The 16,277-nt window shown below is 30.3% G+C and overlaps 2 long non-coding RNA genes across 3 annotated transcripts; one reads left to right on the top strand and one right to left on the bottom strand.

The window, feature by feature from the left end:
- Positions 1–1,064: 1,064 nt before the first annotated feature.
- LOC110881470 lies at positions 1,065–5,339 on the bottom strand. 2 transcript variants are annotated; one of them, XR_002559747.2, is made up of 3 exons: positions 5,135–5,339; positions 3,865–3,953; positions 1,065–1,277 (listed from the first exon to the last, which is right to left on the bottom strand). It is a non-coding gene; the product is annotated as an uncharacterized LOC110881470 (long non-coding RNA). The 2 variants fall into 2 exon arrangements; XR_002559748.2 differs by having other exon boundaries at positions 3,865–3,948; positions 5,135–5,338.
- Positions 1,382–2,572, top strand: LOC110881471. Its single transcript, XR_002559749.2, has 2 exons — positions 1,382–2,158; positions 2,354–2,572. It is a non-coding gene; the product is annotated as an uncharacterized LOC110881471 (long non-coding RNA).
- Positions 5,340–16,277: the final 10,938 nt, after the last annotated feature.

The following is a 16,277-nucleotide window of genomic DNA, read 5'->3' as shown; positions in this document are numbered from 1 at the left end:
GTAAATTTTATGAGTCACGGACGCATGGGATAAGTCATGGACGCATGGGACGCATGATGTCATTGAGAAACGTGTGACTTCTATATTGGCGGACGCATGAATGAGCCCTGCAGACGCATAAGCTCTCTCGTAATCAGTGAAGCCCTGCTCCACCGACGTATGAGATGACTATTGTGGTAAGTCAAACTTATTCTTGGCTATTTTCGTAAATTTCTCTTATAATAAAGAAACAAAAAATAAGAGGCAAGTGGCGACACTAAAACATTATTGTTTGAGAATATAGCCCAACTCAGGAACTATATATGTACAGGAATCAGGAACATTTGAGTTTATGTAGAACTAGTTGTTTTACCCGTTGCGCGTTGCAGCGGCGTCATGTCCAACGTGATAAATTATAGACTACAATCAACCTAACTCATTTTCGAACTAAATTTACGCTGAAACGTAGAGTAATTTGAATTCATACCGTTAAATGAAAATTTATTATATTTGACCTTACTTATTTCTAAACAAAATATACGTTGAAACGTAGACCAACTCAAAAGGACATAAAATAAACACGTGTAGCGGCATCATACACAACGTGATAAAGTATAGACTATAATCGATTAGACTCGTTTCCGTACTAAATTTACATGGAAATGTATAGTAACTCAAATTTAAACTGTCGAATGAAAACGTATTATACCTGACCTCATTTATTTCCAAACAATTTTTACGTCAAAACATACATAAAATAAAACATTTTATAATTAACCCGACTTGTTTTCAAACAAAAATTACGTTAAAACGCAGATGTTGTACGAATTAAAATACATAATTTGTGTGTAAAAAAATAAAAGAACCATTCAAATACTTAGTTTTGGTGTAAAAAAATTAATTAAACATTAGTTAAATAATATGATAATATTAGTATGTTAAATTATAATAAATAGTGAAAATTATAGGAGAATATGAAAAGAGTGAATAGACTTATCATGGCATATGAGGTAAAAAGAGGAAAACCAATCATGTGTGAGAGGAGATGTAAGACCCTAATCATGATTTGACCCAAAACGACGCAGTGGAAAATGAATCGTAAAATTTCTTTCTTTTAACTACTCTAACATACTTGAATACTGTTTAGGTCAACCCTTTTTAACATAAATACATCATTCATCATTTATTTAATGTAACTATGTTAACAAATAATTACAAACAACGTGACCACTTTCCCGTACAATCCATGATCTTCAACTCGACCCTCGTCACTTGTCCATCATGAATATCTGACTAACCTGCGATCACCATATATAACCAACACGTTAGCACATGGTGACATCAAATATAATTTAATACATATACTTCAAAGGCTACATCACATTCTAACTATGTAAGGTATTCCATTGAAACATCCTCTCAATTTTACTTACTCGAGTCCGACATCAATTCCTCGAGAGTCCGGCGTTCCCATACCTGCACTCCATTTCATTCTCAATAGTAACATGGTTAGGGATACGTAATCTCAAACATATTGAAAACCCACATCTTCACATATACATATACCAGTGATCCACAATTATTAGATTACAACACGTGTATACACTTTCATATATCTAAGTACATTCATACGTATCCCATTCATATGTGCGTACATACAAGTTCACAGTACTTACACACGCTACAGTTCCATATCTACATACATACATACAACTATACAAGTCATATTCACTTATTCGTAAATGGAGCCTTACCTACAAACATATCAACACAAATCAATGCAATAGCAAATAAACATAACCGACTAACTTCCAACAAACATGATGAACATTCCATTAACATGATTAACATTTCAGTAAGATGATGAGTGACGGGTGGTCCATAGGACAACCCTTAAAAGGTTTAATAATACACACATTCCATGCTTATTACGATTAATTGTTAGAACTTGTGATCTACATGATAATGGGTTTTGTAGGTGCTAAAGAGCATAAGGATTGGCTTTTGTGAAGTTTGGATGGAAGTTGCAAGATGGAAGAAAAAAAGTGGAGAAATCAACATTCAACAAAGAAAATAAAAGAAGCAACTTCAGGCAACACCGTAGCCTACGGCTCTGGCCGTAGGTTACGGCACTCAAACATGTGCCAATATCTTCGCCGTAGTCCAGTCTATCGATGTCGTAAGGAAACATTAGGTGCCATAGCCTACGGCTAGCACCGTAGGTTACGGCGCCATTTTGACCTCCGTTGACCCAGTGACCGCCGTAAGCTACGGCGCTCAGCGTAGCTTACGGCGCCGTATGAAGAACTTTTGTAACTTATGCATTAATTGGTCATTTTGATGGGTTTTTATGTCTCTAATCATGCTATTTCAGTTACACACACTTTGGAGACGAAATTTGGCTGTTCTTGGAGCTTGAAGACAATAGTAATCTTTAGTTTGATGTTTTTAACTTGTTTGAAGATCAAGACTTTGTTTATGATGTTTGTTCGAGCCATGAGTGGCTAAACTTGTTATGACTATCTTTAGTTGAAGGTTTGTAAGACTTTATGCTTTGATTTCCTTATTTCTAGAATAGCAAACTTTATCTTTATGTTTTGTTTGTTATGGTGTGTGATTGGTTGTTAGTAAATTGTTGATTCTTATGTTAATCTAGTTTGAAACCATATGTTCTTGGTGTCGTTGGCAATCGAGATATCATGGGTGGAATTAGGCTTAGGTAAGGGTTAATTGATCATCGGGTAACAACCTCAGTTTCTAGGAATCTGAGTACTTAGTTCCCTTTCATCACTACAAGTAATCACACATGAACTATGTCTATGTAGTTCTTTCTAGTGGAATGATAGCATAAACGTCAAAACAAACCGGAAACTAAAGATGGTCATTTGTCTCTAAATTGTTTACAAACCAAAACTTTCATTTTGCAATTAGAAAAGTAATCTTAGTTTTAAAACTCAAATCAATCAAACCAAATCTTGAACTTTACTTTCATCGCAATTAGTTTAATTTTAGTTAACTTAGTTAAACCTTTAAATAACACATATTCCACAAACTTCCTGTGTTCGATACCCACTTGCCACTAACTATTTAGTAGTAATTGGATTAAATTTGATTGAGACTTCGACCTCACGTCAATGAGCATTCCATTAACATGATGAACATTCCAGTAATATGATGAACATTACATTAACATGATGAACATTTCAGTAACATGATGAACATTCCATTAACATGATGAACATTTCAGTAAAATGATGAACATTTTAGTAACATGATGAACATTCCATTAACATGATGAACATTTCAGTAACATGATGAACATTCCATTAACATGATGAATATTTCAGTAACATGATGAACATTTCAGTAACATGATGAACATTCCAGTAACATGATGAACATTACATTAACATGATGAACATTTCAGTAACATGATGAACATTCCATTAACATGATGAACACTTCAGTAACATGATGAACATTCCATTAACATGATGAACATTCCAGTAACATGATGAACATTACATTAACATGATGAACATTTCAGTAACATGATGAACATTCCATTAACATGATGAACACTGCAGTAACATGATGAACATTACATTAACATGATGAACATTCCAGTAACATGATGAACATTCCACTAACATGATGAACACTTCAGTAACATGATGAACATTCCATTAATATAATGAACACTTCAGTAACATGATGAACATTCCATTAACATGATGAGACTATCAACCTAATTTACATTAAGGATAGACGAAGTTCATATGAACTTACCTTGGTACTTACCCTTACCCGTAACTTCTTACATGGTTCTCTATATACAGCATACCAAACTTCATTTATAAATAAGTGATTCCATAAATCACTTACCTTAAGTGTCCATATTCGCATCCGTTTCCTCGCCTCCTTTTGACCCGTTAGCCTTCCATGCTTCCATCCATCTTGACATGATCCCTATACTTTCATGTCATCGCATTCACATTCTTGTTAGCATACATGATTGTACATATTAACGATCATATCAAATTCATGTTTCACATTTGACTTTCATTAGTCAATTCTAACAAGCATAAGGCATATTTCCACAAGTCAATCTTTTTAAACTCATGTAATTCATTACGTCATCACATATAACACATATGGATATAACATGCATCATATGACTTTCTATAACATTACAATTGTGACAAAAAGTCTAACATTGCTACTTATGCACAGTTGACTTTCAGAAAGTCAACGATTTATCATATGAACTTTCGACTTAACCTCATACATCCATGTCATTATAGTAGACTATACTAATGACACTATATACATTTCATACTCACGATGCAATAAGCATACAACCACATGATCATCTAGTTATATGCACACACCAAACATATTCAATTTTGTTCATTCTAGTAACATAATTCTACAACTAACACCATGACCTATGCTTAACAACCCAACATCATTCTAACTTCATCCTGTTCTAATGATCGCATATGCTTCACATTTAGAGTACTTTTACTTATCAATTTTGATTAAGCAATTATTCAAACATGTAGTAAACATCATACCACTCCAACATGGAGTACAATATTCTAATGCATACTTTTACCAAATAACATGGCCAACCAAATCCTACATGAATTCCATCTAAAAATAGATTTCTCATGTTTATTTATCATCAAATACATCATATCCCCATATTATACGACTTCATCCATTACTTGCATACCATTTCATCTATTAATCTCACCTAGGCATTTCATCAAACACTTGGTGTGCATACCACAATTTATGCATAATGTACAAGTGTTTCATGCTTTACTTCCTACTTCATGCTTTCATTCATCAATTAACACAAAAACATCAACAAATTCATATCACATTCAATCTACCTAACAAGAATGCATTACATACAACAAAGCACAACAAGATTTGAACAAGGATTGGACATGGGTGACACACCCATGTCGCCATCTTCACCACTAGAAGTGGGTTTCACCTCCAAACATCAACTTACTCCAAATCATTCATAACCCAAGACCTATATGGTGATTCTAACACCTCCTCATACTTAATTCCATACTACTTCATGGTTTGATCATAACCCACTTCTTTAAACATCACCAAATCAAAATTTATAACTTACCACATGTTCATTAGCATGAGATGGTAAGGATTCTTCATTCATACATTGATTTAGCTTCAAATCCTTCTTAAATTTCTGGATTTTAGAGTGTTTGGGAGAACCTTCTTCTTTGTTCTCCTTGGGTGTCGACACACACACATAAACACACGCTAACCACTGAAGTTTTCTATTTAATAGAATCTTTAACCTATTTTCCCACTTTTAGTCCTTGTTTACTATTTGGTCACTATTGACATTAAGTTTTATTCCTTACTTGTTTGATTAACTATTTAACTAAGTTAAATAGCTTAGTTATTTTATTTCATACTAATACATAAGGAAACATACTAGTGGATTAAAAAATTCAAATTTTGGGGCGTTACAGCAGAGTGTAAAAAGACAATTGAGGAAACTTGAAGGGTGTATGCTGGAAAATCAAAACACCACCGACCTTTCTTTTTAAGAATATATAAATATATATGTACAAAAGAACATGAAATTAGCACTTGGTAATGGAGTTAAAGTACCAGAAAACATACTTTCTAAATAGTTACAAACACGCAAGAAAACTTTACATGTACCCTCTCCTCTAAGATTATGTGGTTCGGTATCCCAGAACCAGCAACCTGTTTTCTCCCGGCTTGGGTCACGTATCCCTTTCTCGCTTCGAGAACTATACGAATAAGCCAAGCAACTGCATTTTTCCTGTACACATCCCAAATGGCCCGCACACCTTATAAACGCTACAGTCATCTTTTGGTTCCTCCTATTCCAGAACCCATTAGCTTATTACTTCTGACCAACTAAAGTATTGTAACTTCCCTGAATATTCCATTACCAACTTTGTCTTAGGGTCAACCACTGTAAAAGTTTGGGGAGATATTGTACGATTTGGTAATATGACATTTCGTATTTGTGTGGTGACGTTTGACAGCAAGTTGAATGCCTTGAGGGAAATTTGGTTCTCATCAAAGCTATTCGTTGACATCTTCCCACTTTTCCAAAGACACGTTGTTGACCCATTCAAAATAGAATATTGGGTTGTCCTTGGATCTGTCTGAAACTCATAGCTTCTAGATCCTGGGTTGGTTACACTTTTCCATGATGTCGACTTTATGTTTGTGCTCATTTTCATAAATGGAAGAAATGTATCGGTTGGAGTTTCAAAGCTTTGCCACAATATCCTTCGTGTTGCAACATCAATTAATACAGCATTTCCAGTATCCAATAACTTCAGGGCGGTTAGTACTTAGTGGAGCTCCTCCTGGCAAAACAATAAGGGTGTAGGGAGTGGTTATACACTTGAAAGTGGTAAACTTCAAAATTAACTAATGAGAGTGTGCTATGTCATTCAATGAAAAGTGTTTAAACTATGCTCAAAAGTGTTGGCATTGGTAAGACACTTCATGAATTGGTAAACTATTTAAAAAAAGGAAAAGGTGTGATTGGTTGAGATGGCATGGACCCCACCACACACACCTTCCCTCCCTTCACCGTTCAGCAACCTGTCACCGATCGAGAACTTCACCGCGCGAAAAGGGGGGTAGGCGGCGGTGTTCCCGCACGGAAAACTGCCTTTGCCAATCCCCTTTGTCGCCCACTCCGTATCCCCTAATGAAGAAAAAATCATCACTTTTATGAACTGTCATTTGTACTTGAGGATTGAGGCTAGTTTTGGTTAGCATGATTTAAACTAAACTTCAATACTTTTATTATTATCACTAGCTTATAAACCTATGTGTTACACAGGTTAAATATCACAAAAAATGTAAATCATACATTTGTATATAATCCTTAAAAGTGAAATGACTTATTACAGAAACTAGTAGTGATACCCGTGTGCAAACACGTGTGGTTTTTAGAAATTCATGCATACCACATTTTAATAGAAACTATAGATAGGTGTATAGATATTATAATGAGTTAATTACTGTTTTCGTCCCTGTGGTTTGTCAAAAATCACTATTTCAGTCCATTAGTTTAAAAATTGTGAGGTTTCACTTTCGTAACCATTTCAATCCACCTCCGTTAACCCCATCCATTTATTCTGTTAAGTACACGTGAATTGACCATAATGCCCTTATTAATAAAAAACAAAAAGATATCTAAATGAGTTCATTACTGTTTCCGTCCTTGTGGTTTGTCAAAAATCACTATTTCAGTCCCTGTGGTTTCACTTTCGTAACCATTTTAGTCCGGTCTCCTAACACCGTCTATTTTACCGTTAAGTTTTTAATGAAATACCTAAATTACCCTTGTGTTAATTAAATAAAAAACTATGGAAATTTAAAAGATCATATTCTAGGACCCACTTGTTAAAACACAACCCCACGCTACCCCACCCCACTCCATCCCTGCTATCATTTCCGGCAAAAGTTTCCAGTCATCTTCTCCGGCATCACAACCCCACCCTCTTAATTTCCGGCGACCCATTACCCCACCCCAATTAATATCTTCCTAGCAGTATCAATTAACATAATAACTTTAAAAAATAATGCTTATCTGGACATTTTCTCATTCTAAAATCCAAAATTAAAATTTTGGAACCATATATGTAAAAATAGTGCCAGACTTCTACTGCTATTGAAGCCATGGTGGGTCGAACCTTACATCCAATTTAATTAACACAAGGGTAATTTAGGTATTTCATTAAAAACTTAACGGTAATATAGACGGTATTAGAAGACTGAGCTGAAATGGTTACGAAAGTAAAACCACAGGGACTGAAATAGTGATTTTTGACAAAACACAGGGATGAAAACAGTAATTAACTCATTTAGACATCGATCCTTTTTGTTTTTTATTAATAAGGGCATTATGGTCAATTCACGTGTACTTCACAGAATAAATGGATGGGGTTAACGGAGGTGGACTAAAATGGTTACGAAAGTGAAACCACAAGGACTGAAATCGCAATTTTTAAACTAATGGACTGAAATAGTAATTTTTGACAAACCACATGGATAAAAAAAGTAATTAACTCTTTTGTAAACTAGCAAAAACCGGTTTTTGGCCAACTCAACGTGTCAAATCTAGATCTCTTCTTCCAATCTATACTATATAATAAAAGAAACCAATGAATGGACACTTGTCATTATTCTAGACTATCTTAATTATAAATAATTATTAATTAATTTAATTTTAAATTCAGGAAAATGACGGTTCCTTATAAAAGTCATAATCTATATCCAAATTTAAATTCCAAATGGATAACTATGATCTCAAAGCATTAAAATTCTAAACAACTTCAAAATCATACAAACTATGTTGTTTTATAGATTGGATTCGATCATTGGAGTTTGGTACCTTATTTTTTTGTTGGTTAATTACTTTAAGATGGTTAAGACATTTATAGTTTTTGATTTACTGAATTTGTTATTATATGTTTATGTTTGTATTTGACTATTAAATATAGAACCAATAATTATAAAAAAATACAGAAACTCTTAACTAATTAAAGTCAATTAATAAGTTAGTTAAAAACATCTATATATAAAAGAAACGTATTTGGGGACACATGACACTTCCACGGGCCCTCTCTAATTATGTTTTCCCACTTAAATCAATCTACTAATATGGCTGTCTTTGTTTTACAGGAAATATTTATTATATAGTTTAAATTGTTCAACCCGTGTAACACACGGGGAACTAACCTAGTTTAATTTTATATACAAACAAATCTCTTCTCCTAGAGAAAACTCTAGGACACCCTATGTAATAACAAACTTAATTTTATAACATACATGTTATAAAGCGTTTCGAGCAAAAAAAATTCCAGATTTTTGTAACATATATAATTGGCGCTGTGTTTTGTGTAACATGCCCTAAAATTAAAAAAAAAAAATTGTTACATATAGTTTTCTAGTGTTTTCACTCTAAAAGTGGATTTATAGTTTATCTTTGTTTTGTGGTACATGCTCTAAAATTTAAAAAAAAAAAATGTTACATAAGGTTTTCTAGTGTTTTCTCTCTAAAAGTGGGTTTATAGTTTATCTTTACACTATCGCAAGCAAATTTTTATGCAATGCGTAGCGTGTTTTCGCCACAATTTTTTAGTTTTCTCTTTGATAAAGAGTTTTCTCATGATCTTCTTCCTGTTAACCATTAAATATTTAGTTTAATTTCAATAATTTTAAGTAACTTTTAATCATGCTCAACAAAGACGTTATATAATATTATAAAATTTCAATTTGAATATATAAATGTTGACTACTAGTTAAAGATACTTTATTTTTTGTACAATTTTTTTTAAATATGTAATACTTTTCTATACTAGAATGATATTTATATCTCCTCTCATTTTTCTTATTTCGTAAAATAGTATTTATATCAAAGTATTTATTATGTTATTAATATACACAGTAGAATTTAATTACAGTTAATTGAAAAACACTGACAGTCATATTATCATTATTTTTATTTTTATTTTTCTAGCGTTACTGTTTAACAATCGTATATAGTGACATGAATTACAATGACTCAATAGAGAAATGAAAACTTAGAAAGTTATATCGAAAAACAACCTGTGTTTGCAAATACTTTCAACCAAATATCACTATTTAAATAGTAGTTCTTGTTGTTTTATTTATGATGAAAAGTAGTGACTACTTTTGATTATTTGTTTAGACTGATTATTTCTTTAGTTGTAAATCAAAGTTCAAATGCATTAACATGCAAGATTTGTGAGAATAACTCATGACTAATTTAATAATAATCAAATGAAAAACTAAACTAAAAATTATAATAGAGTTAATTACTGTTTTCGTCCATGTGGTTTGTCAAAAATTACTATTTCAGTCCATTAGTTTAAATATTGCGATTTCAGTCCCTGTGGTTTCACTTTCGAAACCATTTTAGTCCACCTCCGTTAACCCCATCCATTTATTCTGAGAAGTACACGTGAACTGACCATAATGCCCTTATTAATAAAAAACAAAAAGATGTCTAAATGAGTTAATTACTGTTTTCGTCCCTGTGTTTTGTCAAAAATCACTATTTCAGTCCTTGTGGTTTTACTTTCGTAACCATTTCAATCCAGTCTCCTAATACCGTCTATATTACCGTTAATTTTTTAATGAAATACCTAAATTACCCTTGTGTTAATTAAATTGGATGTAGGGTTCGACCCACCATGGCTTCAGTAGAAGTAGAAGTCTGGCACTATTTTTACATATATGGTTCCAAAATTTTAATTTTGGATTTTAGAATGAGAAAATGTCTAGATAAGCATTATTTTTTAAAGTTATTATGTTAATTGATACTGCTAGGAAGATATTAATTGGGGTGGGGTAATGGGTCGCCGGACATTAAGAGGGTGGGGTTGTGATGCCGGAGAAGATGACTGGAAACTTTTGCCGGAAATGATAGCAGGGATGGAGTGGGGTGGGGTAGCGTGGGGTTGTGTTTTAACAAGTGGGTCCTAGAATACGATCTTTTAAATTTCCATAGTTTTTTATTTAATTAACACAAGGGTAATTTAGGTATTTCATTAAAAACTTTACGGTAAAATAGACGGTGTTAGGAGACTGGACTAAAATGGTTACGAAAGTGAAACCAAAGGGACTGAAATAGTGATTTTTGACAAACCACAAGGACGGAAACAGTAATGAACTCATTTAGATATCTTTTTGTTTTTTATTAATAAGGGCATTATGGTCAATTAATGTGTACTTAACAGAATAAATGGATGGGGTTAATGGAGGTGGACTGAAATGGTTACGAAAGTGAAACCACAGGGACTGAAATCACAATTTTTAAACTAATGGACTGAATTAGTGATTTTTGACAAATCACAGGGACGAAAACAGTAATTAACTCTTTACAAAACCAGTTTGGGTGTCGGTTTCAACCAGTTTCAATCGGTTCGGGGTCGGTTTGTGCCTAGCGAATGAAACTAGTGTAAAACACCGGTTTTAAACAGTTCAAAACCAGTTTTGGGAGACACCTGTTTAGCTGTCTGTTCAAGTGCCAACTCTCTTGACACGTGAGATTCTTTGTAGTCATTTATTATAATAAAAATTGCAGGAATTAAAAATTAATATTTTAATCAAATTTAGCGTAAAAGATAAATGTGGGAGGATGATTCTGAAAATGACACGTGTCATTCTTTGGAATCATTTATAATAATAATAATAATAATAATAATAATAATAATAATAATAATAATAATAATAATAATAATGATGATGATGATGATGATGGGTGGGGTTCGGCTATAAAGTCCATTTTTTCCTACAAAGTCATAAAATACCACAATTTTAGCCATAAAACACACACATAACCCACAAATACCAAAGTGAAGATCACTAAAACACAATATCCAAACCTTAATAGTCCTTAAAAACTTCAAACACACCATCGTAGAACTATGAATATAAAACACAACATGATAATCAACATAAAACACTCTAATGTTAGGCATTCGATAATCAAATCCTTATCATCCAAAACACAACACAAAAACTACAAATATAGTGTTTTAGTAATCTTCACTATGTTATTTGTGGGTTTTGAGTGTGTTTTATGGTTGACATTATTCTATTTTATAACTTTTTACACTTTGTAGGAAAAATTGAGTTTTTAGCCAACTCCTAATAATAATAATAATAATAATAATAATAATAATAATAATAATAATAATAATAATAATAATAATAATAATAATAATTGTTACTATTATTATTATTATTAACGAGGGAACTTTATTTTATAAAATTTATAGTTTTTTATATTTTATTATTTAATATTTTTATAGTTTTTAATTATTTTATTTTACTGTTTTTAAAATCATAATCCGTTTCTCATTTATTTTTTACTTTCATTAGTTCTTTTTTCTTTTTTTCTATCATATTTCCTATATCAGTTAATTTGATATTTAATTAATAACTTATGTTCGTTAATTTATTTCCAAAAACTTAAGTACTTAGTTGTGTTTAATCTTATTTACTCGACATTCCGATATAAATTTTGTTGAAATGAAGTTAGAGTTAATTACATAGTTAGTCTCTGTTGTTTGCACAAAATAACATACTTATTTACTAATAGTTTAAAATCACATTCTAGTGTATTAATTTTTCATTTTGTAATATTTGGAGGTATTAACTTATAGGGTATTAACATAGTTAGTCCCTGTGGTTTGCACAAAATAACATACTTAGGTAATAATAGTTTAACAAACAATTAGCGTTAATAGCTCCAAACGTTACAAATTGAAAAGTTAATACCCTAGAAGGTGATTTTAAACTATTGGTACCTAAGTATGTTACTTTGTGCAAACCACGGGGACTAACCATGTAATTAACTCATAAAGTTATGTTAAAAATAGAGTATTTATTTGTATATATTAATTTAGACTGAGGATAAATAGGAACTAAATATTTATTTATTATTATAACTTTTTTTCTTTTAAGTTTTATTCTATGATACAGTATATTTTTATTTTTTTTATTTTCTATTATAACTTTTGTTTTATTATATAAGTAAATTTTAAACATATACGAATTTAAACATATTTATTTTTATTCACATGGACAAAAAAATATTCAAAATGAGTTGTGAGTATTAACGTACAAGTAATCAAAGTACAAACGTAACTGTCATCAAAACCACCTTACTTTTAGTTTCCTTTTTTTGTAAATCAACGTCATTTTACCTTTTTGTTATTCTAATAATGTAGTGTTGTGTTTTCTAAAATTACGAATATATTGTTGCGACGTTTTTAGTTTTAACTACGCTTCAATAAAAGTTTTGTTCAAATCAGATAGGTCAAATATAACTGATTTTTTTGGTTATTTGTTGTGACGAACCGAACCAATACCGTAATATTACAGAGAAATTTTTATATACTTTAAGCTATAGAGAGTGCTAGTATGTGACAAACCAAATTGATATCATCTAGCAACATTGATGGCACGTCGGTTCCTAACAACATCGGTACCGGTACAATTAGAACCGTTATTGATATTCCTTTTTATGGTTTTTCAACCGATGTAAAACACGTGTCGTTATCTATTTGGTCATAGCATAACTTTATTTTTTGGGTTTTATATTTCGGTGATATATCGTACTAATACCATAATGAATCAAACCGATACCAACCTAATACCCGCCGCAACGCGCGGAAAAATATTACTATTACTATTACTATTATATAAATATACAAAAATTTGTTGAAGAAAGACGATGAATAGTAACTTTATTTTTATAATAATATATATTTTTTTGTTTTTCTTATATTTGATATATTATAATAGTTTATTATTATATTTACTTTCAATAACATATTTTTAATTTTTTCCCTTTTTTAAAACCATATATTTCCTATACCACTTCTTTAATAATTTCTTTTTCTTTTTTTAGAACATATATTAATTTATCGATTAAATATGATACTTCTCTAATAATTTATGTTTATAACTTTTTCTAAAAACTTAAGTACGTAGTTGTGTTTGATTCTTCCCCGACATTCTGTTCTATGTTTTGTCAAAAATGAAGTTGTACTCTAAATAAAGTATTTTTTTGGTATCTGTTGATGAAAGACGATGAATAGTAGCCTTCTTTTTATAACAATATATAGTTTTTTCTTTTTCTTTTATTTAATATATTATAATAGTTTATTATTATATTTACTTTTAAAACATATTTTTTATTTTTTTCCTTTTTTAAAAGCATATATTTCCTATACCATTTTTCTAATAAATCTTTTTTTCTTTTTTAGAACATATCGACAAATTTGAAACTTTTTTTAATAATTTACGTTTAGAACTTTTTACAAACTTAAGTGCGTAGTTGTGCTTGATTTTTTCCCCAGCATTCTGTTATAAGTTTTGTTAAAAACGAAGTTGTACTCTAAATAAAGTTTTTATTTGGTATCATAAAACGATACAATGATAAACTAAACTGTTCTAATGGTTTGTCTTTCTAAACAACATGCTTTATTTTCAAATCACATTTGTTTTGCATTATCATTTGATCGGTTTCGCCTCAACGCGCGACCTAAAAAAAACTATTATATATATATTGATTTCGAGGGACGATGAATAGTAACTTTATTTTTATAATAATATATATTTTTTATTATTTTATTATTTAATATATTATAATAGTTTATTATTTTTTTTTACTTTTAATAACATATTTTTCTTTTTTAATCATCTATTCCCTTTACCTTTTTTCTAATAATTGTTTTTTTCCTTTTTTTAACATATATTAATTTATCGATTAATTTGATGCTTCTTTAATGAGTTACGTTTATAATTTTTTTCTAAAAACTTAAGTACGTAGTTGTGCTTGATTTCTTTCACTGACATTCCGTTATAAGTTTTGTTAAAACGAGGTTATACTCAAAATAAAGTATTTATTTGGTATCATAAAATAGTACGATGATAAACTAAATCGTTCTAATGGTTTGACTTTCTAAACCACATGCTTTATTTTCAAATCACGTTTGTTTTACATTATCATTTGCTCGGTTTCGCCGCAAAGCGCGATATAAAAAAACTAGTACATATTATATACAAGTGTTGATGAATAGTGTTCAAAGATTTTTATAATATTGTTTTTTTCAATTATTTTATTACTTAATAGATTTTTTAATATTGTTTTTTAGTTTTAATAATTACTTTATTACTTAATTATATTACACTATACATATCATAATTTAAATAATTTTTAGTATGTTATTTCGATGTGTCTGATTTTATTTATGTTTTTATATAAAGTTTTTTTTTTCTAAAACCGAGTTATTTTGTGAGTGGTAATGTATAAGTAATCATTAGCACAATCGTACATATTATATATATATATATATATATATATATATATATATATATATATAGGGGAAGGTTCTATGCAGAACACTAAATATTGCGAGAACACGCAGAACAAAATGAATCACTCATTTTTTCAATCCTAAAAACCTAGAAAGTAAATGAAAATGTTATAAATGTAAGATTTATTGTTTCTCACACTAAATTTTTTAACAAAATATGAAAAATCTTCAGTTTTTAAATAACCTACACACATGTAGGTTATGTGTAGGCTAAATTACCTACATGTATGTAGACTATGTGTAGAGAAAAATATATGATTTTTTTATGTATATATAATACACATATGAATGTAAGAAACATAAAATTTAAGAAATATGAACCTTAAATCCCAAAATTTAGCGATTTAGAGTTGTTCTTTTTGTTCTCGCAATAATTAGTGTTCTGTAATGATCCTTATCCTATATATATATATATATATATATATATATATATATATATATATTGATGTTGTTACCCTTTTCGTCATTCCAGTAATATAGTGTAATCGCATTCAGAATTAACGGGACGTGCTTATTTTATCTTCGTTTCACGAAACATTTGGTTCAAAATCGAACGAATCAAATATAATTGATTATTTTTTTGTTCTTTAGTGTGATCAACCAAACTGGTACCCTCACGAAAACTTATAACTTTTTTTCCTTACAATGAAATGAACTGAGTCAATATTGTGCGAACAACTTCGGTAGCAATATATAGTATCTATTTTATATCGTAAATTATAGTGGTTATTAGTATCATACCAATACCGTGACGACCCAAACGTATATTATAACAACCCTAGAAAAACGCCTTAATTGTAACATTCCCAAAATTTTTATTTATATAAAATATACAAAAACTTATGTTATTAAAAGGATGCATCATGGGTAAGTTGACCAATGAAAATATGAGATATTTTGGGCAAGCGTAAGAACCACTTAATAATTAAATTATAAAAATATATTATATTTGAACCTACTCCGTTTTTAATGAAACTTGGTTCAAAATGTAGATAAAATTATTCTCGTTCTAATGGTATATTTATTATTTTACAAAACGTCATATTTTAGAAGTTATAAGCGCCAAAAGAGTGAAGCAGTTAAATTAATTATAAGAGTAAACTGTCATTTTGGTCCCCGTGGTTTGGTCACTTTTGCCACTTTAGTCCAAAACTCAAACTTTTTGCATCTGGGTCCCTGTGGTTTCAGTTTTATTGCCATTTTGGTCCAAAAATGAAATCAGGTTATATTTATCTTATAAAATCCTGCTATTTTGTCCTTTTTCGCAGGGGCAAAATGATCATTTCTTTTTTATAAATAAATAAATACCATATTTTATAAGACAAATATGACCTG

Source organism: Helianthus annuus, chromosome 10 (genome assembly GCF_002127325.2).
Source record: "Helianthus annuus cultivar XRQ/B chromosome 10, HanXRQr2.0-SUNRISE, whole genome shotgun sequence".
Lineage (NCBI taxonomy): Eukaryota > Viridiplantae > Streptophyta > Magnoliopsida > Asterales > Asteraceae > Helianthus > Helianthus annuus.
The sequence above is the reverse complement of the archived record's forward strand: the minus strand, read 5'-3'. Positions and strand labels throughout refer to the sequence as shown.